The sequence below is a fragment of the Capricornis sumatraensis genome, chromosome 1, assembly GCF_032405125.1.
Source record: "Capricornis sumatraensis isolate serow.1 chromosome 1, serow.2, whole genome shotgun sequence".
NCBI classification, from domain to species: Eukaryota; Metazoa; Chordata; class Mammalia; order Artiodactyla; family Bovidae; genus Capricornis; species Capricornis sumatraensis.
Genome location: NC_091069.1, coordinates 238,417,045 through 238,434,091, shown reverse-complemented (window position 1 = coordinate 238,434,091; position 17,047 = coordinate 238,417,045). Strand labels below are relative to the sequence as shown.

The 17,047-nt window shown below is 42.9% G+C and overlaps 1 pseudogene; it reads right to left on the bottom strand.

The window, feature by feature from the left end:
- Positions 1–1,258: 1,258 nt before the first annotated feature.
- LOC138076940 (heterogeneous nuclear ribonucleoprotein A1-like) overlaps positions 1,259–17,047 on the bottom strand; it is an 84,697-nt pseudogene continuing 68,908 nt past the window's right edge.

Here is a 17,047-nt window from a genome sequence, read left to right as displayed (position 1 = left end):
AGAAACGCAGGGCGGCGGATGGCATTCGCACCAGCCCGCCTCGGCCCGGCCCCGCCGGGCGCGGGCGAGTCCCGAGAGTCCGGGCGGGGGGGCGGAGGGCGGGCTTGGCGGCGGGCCCGAGCGCGCCACAAAGGCTTCCGCGCCCGTCGCCGTAGTGCCCGAGCGGGCGGGGGCACAATTTTCGGGGCCCGCGGGAGGGGTGCGGAGCGACTAGGGTTCCGGGGTGCCCGCCGCGCCTACAGCCGTCCCCGCTGGCGCCCGGACGGCCGGCGACCGCCGCGCCCCGCACAGGCCTGCGCGGCCTCCCTCCCCCGCGCGGGGCCCGCGCCCGGCCCGCCCGCTCTCCGCTCGCGCTCTCTCGCTCTCGCCCGGCCTCCATCTTGGATCGGCGCTTCCAGCCCCCGCGCCGCTGCCGCCGCATTCCCCCTCTTTCCCGCCCCCCGCCGCCGTCGCCGCCGCCCGCGCTCACCTCAGCTGCCCATCCGGGCACCGCCAGCCGTCGACCTAGTTTCCCCCCAAAAGTCTCCGGTGTGTTATTCCCGATGTGGGGGGGTTGTTACGGGGTGGTCGCCGGGGGTTCGGGAGCGGGGGCCGCGCCTTCAACGGAGCTGCAATCCTAACCCGCCATCTGGTGGCATTTTCCACACGCCAATGGCGCCGCTGCAGACTTGGGTCCGGACCGCCCTCTGCTGGCCGCGGTGCTTACTGCTTCGCTGACGGGACGGGCCTACCCGGAAAGGGGAGGGAGCTGAGGCGCGAGCTGGGGGCCGCGGCGGGGACGCGCGCGAACGCTTTCCTGTGGGGATTGCGCGCACGCGCACCAGCGGGGCGGGAAACGTGGCCGCTGCGTGGCGGCCCGGCCCCCGCACGGAGCGCCGGCCCAGCTCAGCCAATCGCAAGCGGCGCATACCTCTCCGTGAGGGGGCTGTGGATGGTTCGTGGGCCGCCCAAGGCGGGCGGAAGGATGGCGGCGGTGGCGCCTGCGCGCCCCGCTAGCTGAGTTGCCGCCCGCCATTTTTGGAGCTTTTCCGAGACCTGGCAGGGAAACCCTCCCCTGGCCCCTTCACCGCGGCCCCTCCCCAGGTCGCGGGACTAACGCACCCCCGCAGCCCCGCCCGGCCTTGCTGCCCCCATCCCCCGCCTCTGCAGAAAAGCGCTCTGCAGGAAAGCGGAGGGGTGGCAGCGCTAACCCACGCTCCCGCCTCTCCTGGTGTCAACCAGGGCCTCAGAGCTTAGCATTGTACGAGCGAATTATTGTCTACTGTTGACGAGGTGCTTTTCCGGGCGAGGGTGAAAAGGTTTTGAGAGCTGTTTGGGACCTCCCTCGCCGTGCATCTAGACGCAACACTGCGCGCCCCAGGCCGATTGGCGTCGTCACTACCTCTAAAGCAGATCCTTTCCGTGGTGCCGGCTTTGCATAAGGCGGCAGCATTGGCTAGTTAGTGAGAAAAGAATGTAAGTAGATTGAGAAAATATAGCCTCCGCTTTGGAATCAGATTTCTCCTTCCACAGCCTAGGACTATTCTCAGTAGCTCTGAAATGGACGGGAGAATCGTAGCCGTTTAGCTGACTAGCGTGAGATCATGACCAAAATATGCTTTTGAATGTTGCCTTTTCCCTACTCTCCCCCCCCACCCCCCGCCTCTGCCTGATCGTGGCTTCTACCTTTCACCCACTCAAAACTTTCAATACAAAAGTGAATCCTTAATCTCCCAGGTCATCAGCCCCATTATGACTAAATTCTCTTGTTATGTAGCCAGCCAGCTCTATTTCTGTATTGCCTTAGAATCGCTCGACTCCTTTATAGTCTTAAGGGTCAGTCTCCAATAAATTATCCCTATTTCTGATTTCTCTCTCAAAGGTCACACTGTGTGGTTTTACACTGGAGGAAGCCCCAGTTCTACCTGGATGGCTATGAAGTCGTGACCACACTCCCACTATATATAAACTCATCTTTGGATGAATTCCTATCGTATTCTCTACAAACTGTTTCTCATTTTCCTTGTTAAGGTGCCAGTCCCGATCCATACTAATAGATAAAATCATCTGGTTAACAGGGATCAGAGCCATGGAATTCCAGTTTGATATTCTCTCCATCTTAAAATATTTGTTGACACGCCGTGTTCATGACCTTTCAAATTCTCACCAAATTAACCCATTCTCCCTCTCCCCTTCTCCCCAACATCAGTGCTTCTTCCAGGACTAGCTATGTCGTCCATTCCTTTTCCTCCTTCCACCACTTTCCTAGGATCTTATATCTTCAGTACCGTAGCCATTGGCTTCTTTCTGTTTTTTCAGCAGTTTCCAAGGGCTTTTTAAAAATGTGTACTACTACCTCCAGTTACTGTAATATCAACCTTCTTTTCACTGTCACATTTCTTAAAAGAAGTAGTCTCCTGCTTCCACCTTATTCCTTACCTTTTATCAATCTAACCCATAATGGCAAACTGAATTTACACTTTAAAGTCCACAAGTTCTAACTTTCAACCGTTTTCTCATCCTATTTTTCTTGGCACACCCAATCCTTATCTCCTTCTTGAAACCCTGTGCCCCCCTCCCCAACTTTTTAAGACAATTCCTGGGATCTACAACCTATCTGGTTTTCTGGTCTTTGTATTCCTTTGCTAGTGCCTCCTCTTTGTTCCAACCCATAGGTCAGCTCTTAGCTCTCTGTGGTGTTCTCTACTACATTATTGCCCTTCAAAAGTCTCCTTAAATTACTATCTGTTCCTGATTTTCCCTTAGCATTCCTCATATTCAGCTTTCTTGCCAGGAAGCTCCAGTGCAAAATTCAACATTTAAAATAATGCATCTTTCTTACTCAAGTTTCTGATTCCTCTTAGTAGCTTTGTAATATCAGGTACATTCAACTTTTATCTATTTGATAAGATAAAGTAAAAGTGGTTCAGTCATCTGACCCCATGGACTGTAGTCCACAGTCCATGGAATTCTCCAGGCCAGAAGACTGGAGTGGGTAACCTTTCCCTTTTCCAGGGGATCTTCCCAACCCAAAGATGGCGCCCAGGTCTCCCGCATTGCAAGCTGATTGTTTACCAGCTGAGCCACAAGGGAACCGCAAGAATAGTGGAGTGGGTAGCCTATCCCTTCTCCACCAGATCTTCCTAACCCAGGAGTCAGACTGGGGTCTCCTTCATTGCAGACGGATTCTTCACGAACTGAGCTATCAGGGAAGCCCAAGATAAAGTAGAAAGTTTAAGTTCAGTCACTTAGTCGTGTCTGACTCTTTGCAACCCCATGAACTGTAGCCTCCTCCGTCCATGGGATTTTCCAGGCAAGAGTACTGGAGTGGGTTACCATTTCCTTCTCCAGAGGATCTTCCCAACCCAGGGATCGAACCCAAGTCTCCCACATTGTAGGCAGACGTTTACCGTCTGAGCCACCAGAGAAGTCTATAGGTCCTACAACAAGTTAACTTTGTTGCAGAGCCAGATGTTTGCCAGGAGCCTCTGCTTTCATGAATTTCTTAACCAAGAGTCCAAAGATCTCAGCAACGGTTTTCAAACACCACAATTTTCATTAACAGCTTCAAGTTAGAGGTATGAACAAAAATGTCAAAAAGAATACCTGGAACTAATATGGATAGAGCTAAGGATTCTTAAGTATTATTTGCGGTAGGGAGTAAAGTATCAATAGAACAAACATTTGACCTAAAATGAGACCTGACCCACTTTGAAGATTCAGGTTGATAGGTTAGTTGTCTAAAGAGGAAGCACATGCCTATTAGACTTTTGTTTCAACTCATCTCTTAGCCAATCTGGTCCCAAAGTATATAATACATAAAATACTAAATTTGAAAGTTTTATTATTATAAAATTTTAATTGCATTACAGAATTACATGTAAATGTAATATAAATGCTTTACAGAATAAATCATTAACATTTATTAACCAACAATGTGAAGAACTTTGCCTTGTAAAAAGCTAACTTGTGGCTATTTAGATGGCAGAACTCCTTTTAAATTTTGGCTGAACTTACATCTTTTTCCTTTGTGGATAATTTTAGCATGAAGAAGATTTCAAAGTTATTCCATTGACCTTAGGGTCCTGCTTAAAGTAAAAGACATTCAGCCAACTTGCTTCCTGACAGTAATGATTGCATTCCTTTCACAGAAGCCTTTTTTTTAATGACTTTTTTAGAGCACTGTTAGGTTCACAACAAAATTGAGCCTGCACACATGTAAAGCCTCCCCTGTAATCAACATCATTCACCAGAATGATACAGTTGTTACTGAGGATAAACATATATTGACACATTATAATCACTCAAAGTCCACAAGCAATTCCCTAGGGTTCACTCTTAGTATTGTACTTTCTATGAGTTTGGACAAATGTGTAGTGACATACGTCCATCATTATAATAGTTTTTTCATTGCCCTAAAAATTCTCCACGCTCTGTGTATTCATCCATCCTCTTCCCTCATCCCTGGCAATCATTAATTTTTATTGTCATATGGATAGGTAGCCTTTTCAGTGGCTTCTCTCACTTTGTAATATACATTTTAGCCACTTCCATGCCTCTTCCATGTCTTTTGATGGTTTAATGGGTCATTTCTTTTTAGAGAATAATTCATTGTCCAGATATACCACAGTCTTATTTATTCATTCACTCACACACATGTAACTGAGGGACCTGTTGTTTGCTTCCAAGTTTTGGCAATTATGAATAAAGTTCCTGTGGACTTCCCCAGTGGCTAAGTGGTAAAGAATCTACCTGCCAATGCAGGAGATGCAGGTTCAATTCCTGGGTCGGAAACATCCCCTGGAGAAGGAAATGACAACTCACTCCAATATTCTTGCCTGAGAAATCCCATGGACAGAGGAGCCTGGTGGGTCCATGGGTCGCAAAGAATCGGGCACAACTGAGTCACTAAACAACAAACATTCCTATATAGGTCTTTGTGCAGACATAAGTTTTCAACTCCTTTGAGTAAATACCAAGAAGTGTGATTGCTGGATCATATGGTAAGAGTATCTTTAGTTTTGTAAGACACTGCCAAACTGTCTTCCAAAGTGGCAGTGCTATTTTGCATTCCCACCAGCAATGTAAGAGAGTTCCTGTTGCTCCATATCTTCATCAGCATTTGGTGTTGAAAATGCTCCAGATTCTGGCCATTCTAATCAGTATGTTATGATATCTCATTGTTGCTTTAATTTGCACTTCCCTGATGGCACGTTATGTAGACCACCTTTTCGTATGCATATTTGCCATTGTGTATCTTCTTTGGTGACATGTCTGTTAAAGTCTTTGGCTCCTTTTTAAATTGGGTTGTTTGTTTTCTTATAGCTGAGTTTTAAGAGTTATTTGTACAACAGTCTTTTAATAGATACGTCTTTTGCAAATATTTTTTTCCCAGTATGTGGCTTGCCTTCTGATTCTCTTGGCATTGTCTTTTCCAGGGCAGAAGTTTTTAATTTTATGAAAGTCCAACTTATCAATTATTTCTTTCATGGATTGTGTCTTTGGAGTTGGGTAATACATAAAAAGGTATCACCCTACCTATGGTCATTTAGATTTTCTCCTCAGTTATCATCTAGGAGCTTCATAGTCTTGCATTTTACATTTAGGTCTATGATCCATTTTGAGTTAATTTTTATGAAGGATCTAAGACCTGTGTCTAGATTCTTCTTTTGGGGGAATGTGGGTATGCAGTTCTTCTAGCAACATTTATTGAAAAAACTATCTTTATTCCACTGTATTACCTTTGCTCCTATGTCAAATATCAGTTGATTATAGGAGTCTACTTCTGGGCTCTCTGTTCTCTTCCATTGATCTATTTGTCTATTCTTTCATGAGTACCACAGCTATCTTGATTACTGTAGCTTGATATTAAGTCTTGAAGTCAGGTAGCATTAGTCCTCTCCTTCAATATTATGCTGGCTGTTCTGGGTCTTTTGCCTCCCTATATAAGCTTCAGAATCAATTTGTTGATAGTCATAAAATAACTTGCTGGGATTTTCATTTATATTGCATTGAATCTAAGATCAATTTGGGAAGAACTGACATCTTGATGATATTGAGTCTTCCTAGCCATCTCTTCATTTATTTCGTTCTTTTCTGATTGTGTTCATCAGAATTTTATACTTTTCCTCATATAGATCTTGTAAGAAAAACTGTTTGAAGTAACATTTTATTCATGATTCTCCCCTTTCCCATACCTTATAACAGAGTTCCAGACACACCTCTTGATATTTAGACTAAAGAAAAGTCTTCTGATTATACTTTATCATACTTCACTTTGACTACCTCCATGGATATCTGTAACATAGTATTTTAGGGATCATGACCACTGTCTCAATTTACTCTTCCCAAATCAAGTATTCTTCCTTTGCATTTTTCACTTGGCTACAGGATATTTCCTGTTGCTTATCAGCTGCTGCTGCTGCTGCTAAGTCACTTCAGTTGTGTCTGACTCTGTGCGACCCCAGAGACGGCAGCCCAACAGGCTCCCCCATCCCTGGGATTCTCCAGACAAGAACGCTGGAGTAGGTTGCCATTTCCTTCTCCAATGCATGAAAGTGAAAAGTGAAAATGAAGTCGCTCAGTCATGTCCGACTCCCAGAGACCCCATGGACTGCAGCCCACCAGGCCCCTCCATCCACGGGATTTTCCAGGCAAGAGTACTGGAGTGGGGTGCCATTAGACTTTCGCAAAAATCATAAATGGTTTTCCCTTCTTTTCTACTCTTGCAATTAAGGTGTGCTGCCAATTGGTGGCAGTAATGTGCCATAGTGGCCTACCTATCAGATTAAACTCTGACTTTTTCCATTCCATTTTTTAAAACATTTTAATTTATTTATTTTTAATTGAAAGGCAATTGCCTTACAATATTGTATTGGTTTCTACCATACATCAGCATGAATCAGCCATAGATATACATATGTCCCCTCCCTCTGGAACCTCCCTCCCACCTCTCACCTCATCCCACCCCTCTTTTTTCCTAACTCCTTCTAAACATGAAAAATCAATTCTGTCCCAAGACCAGAAGTCCTCCACTTTCAGAATCAGTAAAACTGGGTTCAGGAAAAACTCTGTCCCCCAAATAATTGAAGAAAAGAACTACTCAGAAACTTTTAAAAAGAAATCTCGTAAGCAGAGTGCTGGAGCTAGTAATGGTAGAGTTAAGGACTCTTACATGTCGTTTGGGCTTCTGTGGTATCTCAGATAATAAAGAATCTGCCTGTAATGCAGGAGACCTGAGTTTGATCCCTGAGTTGAGAAAACCCCTGGAGAAGGGAATGACTATCCACTCCAGTATTCTTGCCTGGAGAATCCCATGGACAGAGTAACCTGGCAGGCTATAAATCCATGGGGTCACAAAGAGTCAGACATGACTGAGAAACTAAGTAAATATCATTTAGGGTAAAGAGTAAATTATCAGTAGAACAGCCATTTGCTTAGTCCAAGTATCTAGGTGTCCTTGGAATTTCATTTTAAAAGTTCTGAAAGGAGGCCTGACATATTTCAGGGAGTCAACTTTGATAAAGGTAGATGTCTAAACTATTGTTTCCATATAAACAGAGCAACCAGTCTCTAATGTTTTTTTCAATCAAAGAAGTGTACAAATGGCAACAAATGAAACTAATTGTACTGTAACAAATCAAACTGCACAAAAGAATTTATAATGAAAAGCAACAAATCTCATGCTAATCCTTTCTACCCCTAGGCCTATTCACCAGGGACAACCTATTTTACATGTTTTTGTTTGTGATTACTTCAATATTTCTAAATATGCTCATATCAGTTTTAGACAGTATCTAAGGACATGATCATAGAAGATAAGGATTGTGGTAACAAGTCTTCTGATACTTCAGTTCAGTTCAGTCATTCAGTCGTGTCCGACTCTTTTTGACCCCATGAACCACAGCACACCAGGCCTCCCTGTCCATCACCAGCTCCCAGAGTCCACCCAAACCCATGTCCATCGAGTCGGTGATGCCATCCAGCCATCTCATCCTCTGTCGTCCCCTTCTCCTCCTGCCTTCAATCTTTCCCAGCATCAGGGTCTTTTCAAATGAGTCAGCTCTTCACATGAGGTGGCCAAAGTATTGGAATTTCAGCTTCAACATCAGTCCTTCCAATGAACACTGAGGACTGATTCCCTTTAGGATGGACTGGTTGGATCTCCTGGTAGTCCAAGAGACTCTCAAGAGTCTTCTCCAACACCACAGTTCAAAAGCGTCAATTCTTCTGCACTCAGCTTTCTTTATAAATTACATTAATCTCAGCTCTTTTGTTGGTTATCTTTCTAACTTTTAACAGAATATTGTGAAACTCTAGATAATACTTCAACCTAAGATAATATTTCAGTTCTAGTATTAATGCCACCATTCTTCCTTCCCACCTTCTGCTCACCTCCCTTAAACACAGTCAATATCATTTGTGTTTTGTCTATTAGTTGATTCTAAATTAACAGCCAACTTCCAAGCTATGAAAAGTGCCGGGATTACATTTTCTTCTCTAGGCTACCCACTCCAGTATTCTTAGGCTTCCCTTGTGGCTCAGCTGGTAAAGAATCCACCTGCAATGCAGGAAACCTGGGTTGGGAAGATCCCCTGGAGAAAGGAAAGACTACCCACTCCAGTATTCTGGCCTGGAGAATTCCATGGAGAGTTCATGGGGTTGCAAGGAGTCGGACCCAACTGAGCGACTTTCACTTTCTCTTTCTTTTTTAAGACCTCTGTCACAACCACTAGAAAGCCACTCAGAACATGCAGAGCAGGGATCAAATAAATTCTCTCCCCTATTACCCATTGCCCAAATATGTGTGCAGCATACTTGGACCGTATGCTGCTCATTTGGCTTTATTGCTTCTAGAGCTTCAAATTGTACTTTTTTCCTATATGTTTTACATAGCTTATCTAATCAAGTTTTTCTGTTTTCTCTATCCTTTTACAGAGATGATTTCTTTCTTTTCTCCTCTGGTGATGAGACCTGATTGACCTTTGGCCTTCTACTCCGACTTTGCCTAACTGTTCTTAAACTCTATTGTACTGCTAAGAGCCTCCTTTTATTCTGCTCCAAAGTTGGAGCTACTCTTCTAGAATCTTGGTCTATGTTCTTGGTAAATCTTCCTGTTTTTCAGAAGAATATCCTCAATAACTACATATAAAAGAATAGGAAGTAATGCTGTCAATATAACTGAATTTACTTTCCCTTAAAACTCTTAAGGCATTGTCTAGTGTATTCTAGTATTCAGTGATACTGATAAACTGGGTGGAAATGTGGTCTTGCCCTTAATGAATGACTAGTTGCTTCATTTCATCATCATCACCAGAAGCTTACACATGTTTAATTTGCTTTATTTGCTATAAATCATCACTGGATAAAATATTTTATGGAAACACATTCAAATCAATTCCTGTGATTTTTTACTGCATTTTTTAAATATCAAATTTTTTCTTAAAAATAACTTTTTTTCGCTGGTTTCCTACTAATGTTGTCAAACTTACATAAGTAATTTCTCAACTATGAGATGAACTGGGATTGCTACAGTAACATCTTACCGAAAACATGTGGCTTTACAGCAATACAAGTTTATTATCTTAACAGTTCTAGAGTCAGAAGCTCTAAATAGTGTCCACAAGACTGAGTTCTTTTGGAGGCTCTAGGTGAGAATCTACTTCCTTGCCTCTAGCTTCTAGAGGTTGCCTACATTCCTTGGCTCATGGCTGCTTCCTTAGATCTCTTCTCTCCTCTATAATTTGCCCTCCTCTATTACATTGAGAAGAACCTCTTAATATAAATACTACATGCATGTGACCAATTTTAGAAGTTACCTATCTTTTCCCCCTAGCCTCTTAGTTCTTTCAAGAAGCAGCCACTATTACCCAGTTCCAGAAACTTTTGGACTTTTTCTTTAATCTTAGTGTTATGACATTTCTAGGGATCAAATTTTAATAAAAAGTTACCAGGACCTTGCATTTTTTTTCTGAAACCATGGAAACAATCAATGAATATAAGCATCTTCTTTCAATGATGTTTAGGTAGATGTGCATTAAGCACTTACTAGTATATATGGCAGATAGTTGGTATGTTTTGTTTTTTTTTTGTTTTGTGGGTTTAGTTTTATTTTTTACAGTTATATTGAGGTATGATTGATATATAATAAGCTGCACATATTTAAATTATATGATTTACTAATCTGTAACCTATATAAACCCATGGAACCATCACTATAATCAATATTTCCATCAACTCTAAAAGTTGCCTCATATCCCTTTGTAATCCATCCCTCTCTGCCTTTATTGGGGTTTCCCTGATAGCTCAGTTGGTAAAGAATCTGCCTGCAATGCAGGAGACCCCAGTTTGATTCTTGGGTAGGGAAGATCCGCTGGAGAAGGGAAAAAGCTACCCACTTGAGTATTCTGGCCTGGAGAAGTCACAGAGAGCCAAATAGGACAGAGTCACTTTCACTTTTTTGGACTTCCCTCCTGACTCAGCCAGTAAGGAGTCTGCCTGCAATGCAGGACACCCAGGTTCAGTCCCTGGGTTGGGAAGATCCTCTGGAGAAGGAAATGGCAACCCACTCCAGTATTCTTGCCTGATAAATCCTATGGACAGAGGAGCCTTGCAGGCTATAGTCCATGGAGTCACAGAGTTGGACATGACTGAGTGACTTCACCTCTCCTCTTTCTTTGCCTTTATTCATCCATTCAGGCAAGTACTAGTCTGCTTTCTGTCACCATAGATTAACTGCATTTTCTAGAATTTTATATAAACTGAATAATACATTGAAAGGGAGAATGTTAGTTGCTCAGTCGTGTGTGATTCTTTGCAAGCCTATGTATTTGTAGCCTGCCAAGCTACCCTGTCCATGGGATTCTCCAGGCAAGAAAACTGGAGTGAGTAGTCATTCCCTTCTCTGGGTGATCGTCTTGACCCAGGGATTGTACCCAGGTCTCCTGCACTGCAAGCAGATTCTTTACCATCTGACCCACCAGGGAAGCCCTGAATAATATATTATGTACTTTTTAAAAATTTCTTTACTTGGTACAATTATTTTGAGATTCATCCACATTGTTGTGTATAGAAATTATTCATTCCTCTTTAGCACTGCTGTAATGTTCCATTATATGATTAGACTACAGTATGTCCATTTAACTGCCAATGTACGTTTTGTACTTAATTTTTTTCTTATAGTAAAACTGTTATGAACACTGAGACACTGATTATGTTTCACTGGATTTGGTATTTAGTAGGTAGACTAAATCATGAATCACAGATAGCTGAGGAAAGAAGAGAAGCAAAAGGCAAGGGAGAAAGGGAAAGATACAGCCAAGTGAATGCAGAGTGCCAGAGAATGACAAGGAGAGATAAGGCCTTCTTAAATGGACAATGCAAAGAAATACAGGAAAACAACAGAATAAATAGAGTCAAACCATAAAATGGGAAAGCGAGATCTCTTCAAGAAAATTGGAGATATCAAGGGAATATTTCATGCAAGGAAGGGCACAATAAAGGTCAGAAGTGGAGAGACCCTAACAGAAGCAGAAGAGGTTAAGAAGAGATAGCAAGAGTACCAGAAGAACTATACAAGAAAAATTGTAATGACCTGGATAACTGTGATGGTTTAGTTTGCCAGACATCCTGGAGTGTGGAGTCAGAAGGGCCTTAGGAAGCATTTTGATTAACAAAACTAGTGTAGGTGACAAATTTCTAGCTGCGCTATTTCAAATCCTAGAAAATGATGCTGTGAAAGTGCTGCACTAAATATGCCAGCAAATTTGAAAAACTTAGCAGTGGCTACAGGACTGGAAAAGGTCAGGTTTCATTCCAATCTCAAAGAAAGGCAATGCCAAAGAATGTTCAGACTACCGCACAATTGTGCTCATCTCACACACTAGCAAAGTAATGCTCAAAATTCTCAAAGCAAGGCTTCAACAGTACATGAACTGTGAACTTCCAGATGTTCAAGCTGGATTTAGAAAACGCAGAGGAATCAAAGATCAAGTTGCAAATATCCATTGGATCATAGAAAAAGCAAGAGAGTTACAGAAAAACATCTACATTTGCTTTATTGACTATGCCAAAGCCTTTGACTGTGTGGATCACAACAAACTGGGAAATTCTTCAAAGGATGGGAATACCAGACCACCTGACCTGCCTCCTGAGAAATCTGTGTGCAGGTCAAGAAGCAACAGTTCAAACTGGACATGGAACAACAGCCTGGTTCCAAATTGGGAAAGGAGTACATCAAGGCTGTATATTGTCACCCAGCTTATTTAACTTATATGCAGAGTATATCATGTGAAATGCCAGGCTGGATGAAGCACAAGCTGGGATCAAGAATACTGGGACAAATATCAATAATCTCAGATAGGCAGATGACACCACTCTTATGGCAGAAAGTGAAGAAGAACTGAAGAGCCTCTTGATGAAAGTGAAAAAGGAGGGTGAAAAAGCTGGCTTAAAACTAAACATTCAAAAAATGAAGATCATGGCATCCAGTCCCATCACTTCATGGCAAACAGATGGGGAAACAATGGAAAAGGTGACAGACTTTATTTTCTTGGACTCCAAAATCACTGCAGATGGTGACTGCAGCCATGAAATTAAAAGACGCTTGCTCCTTGGAAGAAAAGCTAGGACAAACCCAGACAGCATATTCAAAAGCAGAGACATTACTTTGTCAACAAAGGTCCGTTTAGTCAAAGCTTTGGTTTTTCCATTAGTCATGTATGAATGTGAGAGTTGGACTATAAAGAAAGCTGAGCACCAAAGAATTGATGCATTTGAACGGTGTTGTCGGAGAAGACTCTTTGGAGTCCCTTAGTCTGCAAAGAGATCCCACCAGTCCATCCTAAAGGAAATCAGTCCTGAATATTCACTGGAAAGACTGATGCTGAAACTGAAACTCCAGACTTTGGTCACCTGATGCAAAGAACTGACTCATTGGAAAAGATCCTGATGCTAGGAAATATTAAGGGCAGGAGAAGGGGATGACAGAGGATGAGATAGTTGGTTGACATCACTGACTTAATGGACATGAAGTTGAGCAAGCTCCAGGAGTTGGTGTTGGACAGGGAAGCCTGGCATGCTGCAGTCCATGGGGTCTCAAAGAGTTGGACACCTGAACTAAACTGAGTGGTGGTCACAACTGGAAATGGTCACTTTCATTCCAATCCCAAAGAAAGCCAATGCCAAGGAATATTCACACTACTGTACAATTGTGCTCATTTCTCATTTTGTTTTTAGTCACTCAGTCATGTCCGACTCTTTGAAACCCCATGGACTGCAGCATGCCAGGCTTCCCTGTCCTTTACTATCTCCTGGAGTTTGCTCAAACTCATGTCCATTGAGTTGATGATGCCATCCAACCATGATCCTCTGTCACCCCCTTCCTCCCATGCAAGTACGGTTATGCTCAAAATCCTTCAAGCTATGCTTCAGCAGTATGTGAACTGACAAATTCCAGATGTACTCGCTGAGTTTAGAAAAGGCAGAGGAACCAGAGATCAAATTGCTAATATTCATTGGATCATGGACAAGGCAAGGGAGTTCCAGGAAAATACTTACTTCTGCTTCATTGACTACATTAAAGCCTTTTAGTGTGTATATCACAGCAAACTGTGGAAAATTCTTTAAGAGATGAGTGTACCAGACCACCTTACCTTTCCCCTGAGAAACCTGTATGCAGGTCAAGAAGCAACAGTTAGAACTGGACATGAAACAGTTGACTGGTTCCAAATTGGAAAAGGAATGCAACAAGGCTATATGTTGTAACCCTGTTTATTTAACTTATATGCAGAGTATATCATGCGAAATGCCAGGCTAGATGAAGCACAAGCTGGAATCAAGATTTCCAGGAGAAATATCAACAACTTCAGATACGCAGATGATACCACTCTAATGGCAGAAAGTGAAGAGGAACTAAAGAGCCTCTTTATGAGGGTCAAACAAGAGGGTGAAAAATCTGGCTTAAAACTCAACATTCAAAAAAACTAAGATTGTGGCATCCAGTCCCATCACTTCATGACAAATAGAAGGGGGAAAAGTGAAAGCAGTGACAGATTTTATTTTCTTGGGCTCCAAAATCACTGCAGACAGTGACTGCAGCCATGAAATTAAAAGAGTCTTGCTCCTTGAAAGGAAAGCTATGTCAAACCTAGACAGTGTATTAAAAACCAGAGACATCATTTTGGTGACAAATGTCCACATATTCAAAGCTATGATTTTTCCAGTAGTCACGTATGAGTATGAGAGTTGAACCATAAGGAAGACTGAGTCCTGAAGAATTGATGCTTTCAAATTGTGGTGCTGGAGAAGACTCTTCAGAGTCTCTTGGACTGCAAGGAGATCAAACCAGTAAATCCTAAGGAAAATCAACCCTGAATATTCATTGGAAGGACTGATGCTGAAGCTGAAGCTCCAGTGCTTTGGTCACTTGAAGAGCCTACTCATTGGAAAAGACCCTGAAGCTAAGAAAGATTGAAGGCAAAAGAAGGAGGGGACAGCAGTGGATGAGATGGTTAAACAGCATTTCTACTCAACTGACATTAATCTGAGCAAACTGAAAGATAGCAGAGAACAGAGGAGCCTGGCATGCTACAGTACGCAGGGTTGCAAAGAGTCAGATGACTTAGTGACTGAAGGACAACAACATGGACTGAATTGTGTCCTGCTCCCTCAAATTCATCAGTTGAAGTCCTAACCCCCCTGTGATTGCCTTAGAAAATAGGGCTTTTAGATGGTAGTAATTAAGGTTAAATAAAATCTTATAGGACTTCCCTGATTGCTCTGCAGTAAAGAATCCGCCTGCAGTGTGGGAGACACAGATGCAGGTTCGATCCCTGGGTAGGGAAGATCCCCTGAAGGAGGAGGACATGGTAACCCACTCCAGTATTCTTGCCTGGAGGACCCCATGGACTGAGGAGCCTGGTGGGCTACAGTCCATAGGGTCACAAAGGGTCGGACACGACTGAAGCAACTGAGCACACACAAAGTTTTATGAATAGGATCCTGATCTGATAGAACTGGTGGTCTTATAATTAAGAGGAAGAGACCTCTCTTTCTCTCCCTCCTTTCCTTCCTCTCTCCTTCACATTCCCCTCCCTTACACCTCCTCTTCTCACTCTCCCTACCACACACAGGGAAGGAAAGGTCATATGAAGATACAGCCATAAGGCTGCTGTCTGCGTAATGAGCAGAAAAGGTTTATTGGGAACCAAATAAGCTGGCAGGCACCTTGATCTCTTCCTAGAACACTGAGAAGTAAATTTCAGGTATTTAAGTCACCTAGCCTATGGTATTTTGTTATGGCAGTCTGAGCTGACTAAAACAGTGGCTATTCCTTAGCCAGATTGATGCACTGTAAAAAGATAATGATAAGCTAAGTGATTAATCACCAACTGAAAGCTAAAATGAAGACTATAGTACTTTGGTAGTGCACAAAGTAGCTGTCATCTCCTACAGTGGGAGACCAAAATAAACTCAAAGTGGCTAAACTCCGAAAATTAAATGTTTAGTCAAGACAGATATATTAAGCCAAGGTCAGGGCCCTGGTTGGAAAAGAATGAGGCTTAACACAGAAGATGAAGATATTCCCAGTAGGGGCCCACCCTCCTCTGCTAAGACCTATTCCTTTCCCATTATTCAGAGATGGTACAAAGACTTCTTCCCATCAGGACAAGTGCCCTCCCTCTCAAGATTTGTTCTCAGTTTGTATCCTGTCCAAGAGGCCTTAACTGAAGGTACGTTTCAATGTGCTGGATCTAATAATTTAGGAAATAATTATATTCCAAAGGAGCTTTAATATCTAGTCAGCATGAAGTGAGAGAGTATGTATAGAATCGAAATTTTGAGGCTGCTTGATTAACAGCAAGGGAATGTAAGGATGGATAAGGATGAAATTAGATTTGAGAGCGTTCTCCTAGTAGTCAAGATTTAACATCATAGTTAAACCTCCAGGAGACAGTGTGAATTTGCTACTAGAATGATTTCTAGAAGCATGGAAAAAGCAATGATCCATACAAAGTTGGTTTAAAATCCATAACTGCCCTGACAGACAGTGGAAGAAAGAATTTAAAGAATCAATTGATTATACTGCAGACCATATACTATGCACAGATGAAAAACCCACCAGATGATCAGTTTACAGAAGGCTAGGAAGCTACATCATATGTAAAGACACAAGAAATGTAGCATTGTGAGGACACCAGTATGATTAAGAGGCTCCATGGTGAGTTCTTATCAGCCAGCTGCTACCGCAAAGTCACTTCAGTCGTGTCAGACTTTTGTGCGACCCCATAGACGGCAGCCCACCAGGCTTCGCCATCCCTGGGATTCTCCAGGCAAGAACACTGGAGTGGGTTGCCATTTCCTTCTCCAATGCATGAAAGTGAAAAGTGAAAGTGAAGTCACTGAGTCATATCCAACTCTCAGTGACCCCATGGACTGCAGCCTACCAGGCTCCTCCGTCCATGGGAGTTTCCAGGCAAGAGTACTGGAGTGGGGTGCCATTGCCTTTCCGTTATCAGCCAGAACTGATGGTAAAAGAAGCCACTAAGGAGCTAATTTTATTGATAGCAACAGAGACAACAAGACCCCCAAATTATAGAGGTCAGGTTGTGGTGTTTAATGGTCAGAACCCAAGTTGGACAATTGTCATATAAATTTAGAGAAGCAATTGGGTGAAGTGACCTACAAGAATAATGGAGACATTATTAGAATATGATGTCCCTAGGGGAAAAATAGATGGGCAGTCAATAAAGGTGCCACTCAGCTTGTATCATCAGTTGAATTCAAAATTGATAGTCAGGAGACTAAGGCAATTGTCCCAATTAAAAGCATGATTCCTTGCCAAGTTTTAAAACATGAATCTGTGTTTAGACCTGGAGTCCCGCTAACTTAAGAAGGGATCAGGTCCCCAGGAGGAAGGAACCTGTAACTCATTGCAGATGTAGTCATTAATGATTCCCTCAATTTGTCACCAAAGTTTGGTCCAGAGCCCTTGGGCCTAAGGCCATTTACTCAGATAACTGTGCAACTGGGAAAATGAGAATATATAAAATTTTTCAAGGACTATTGA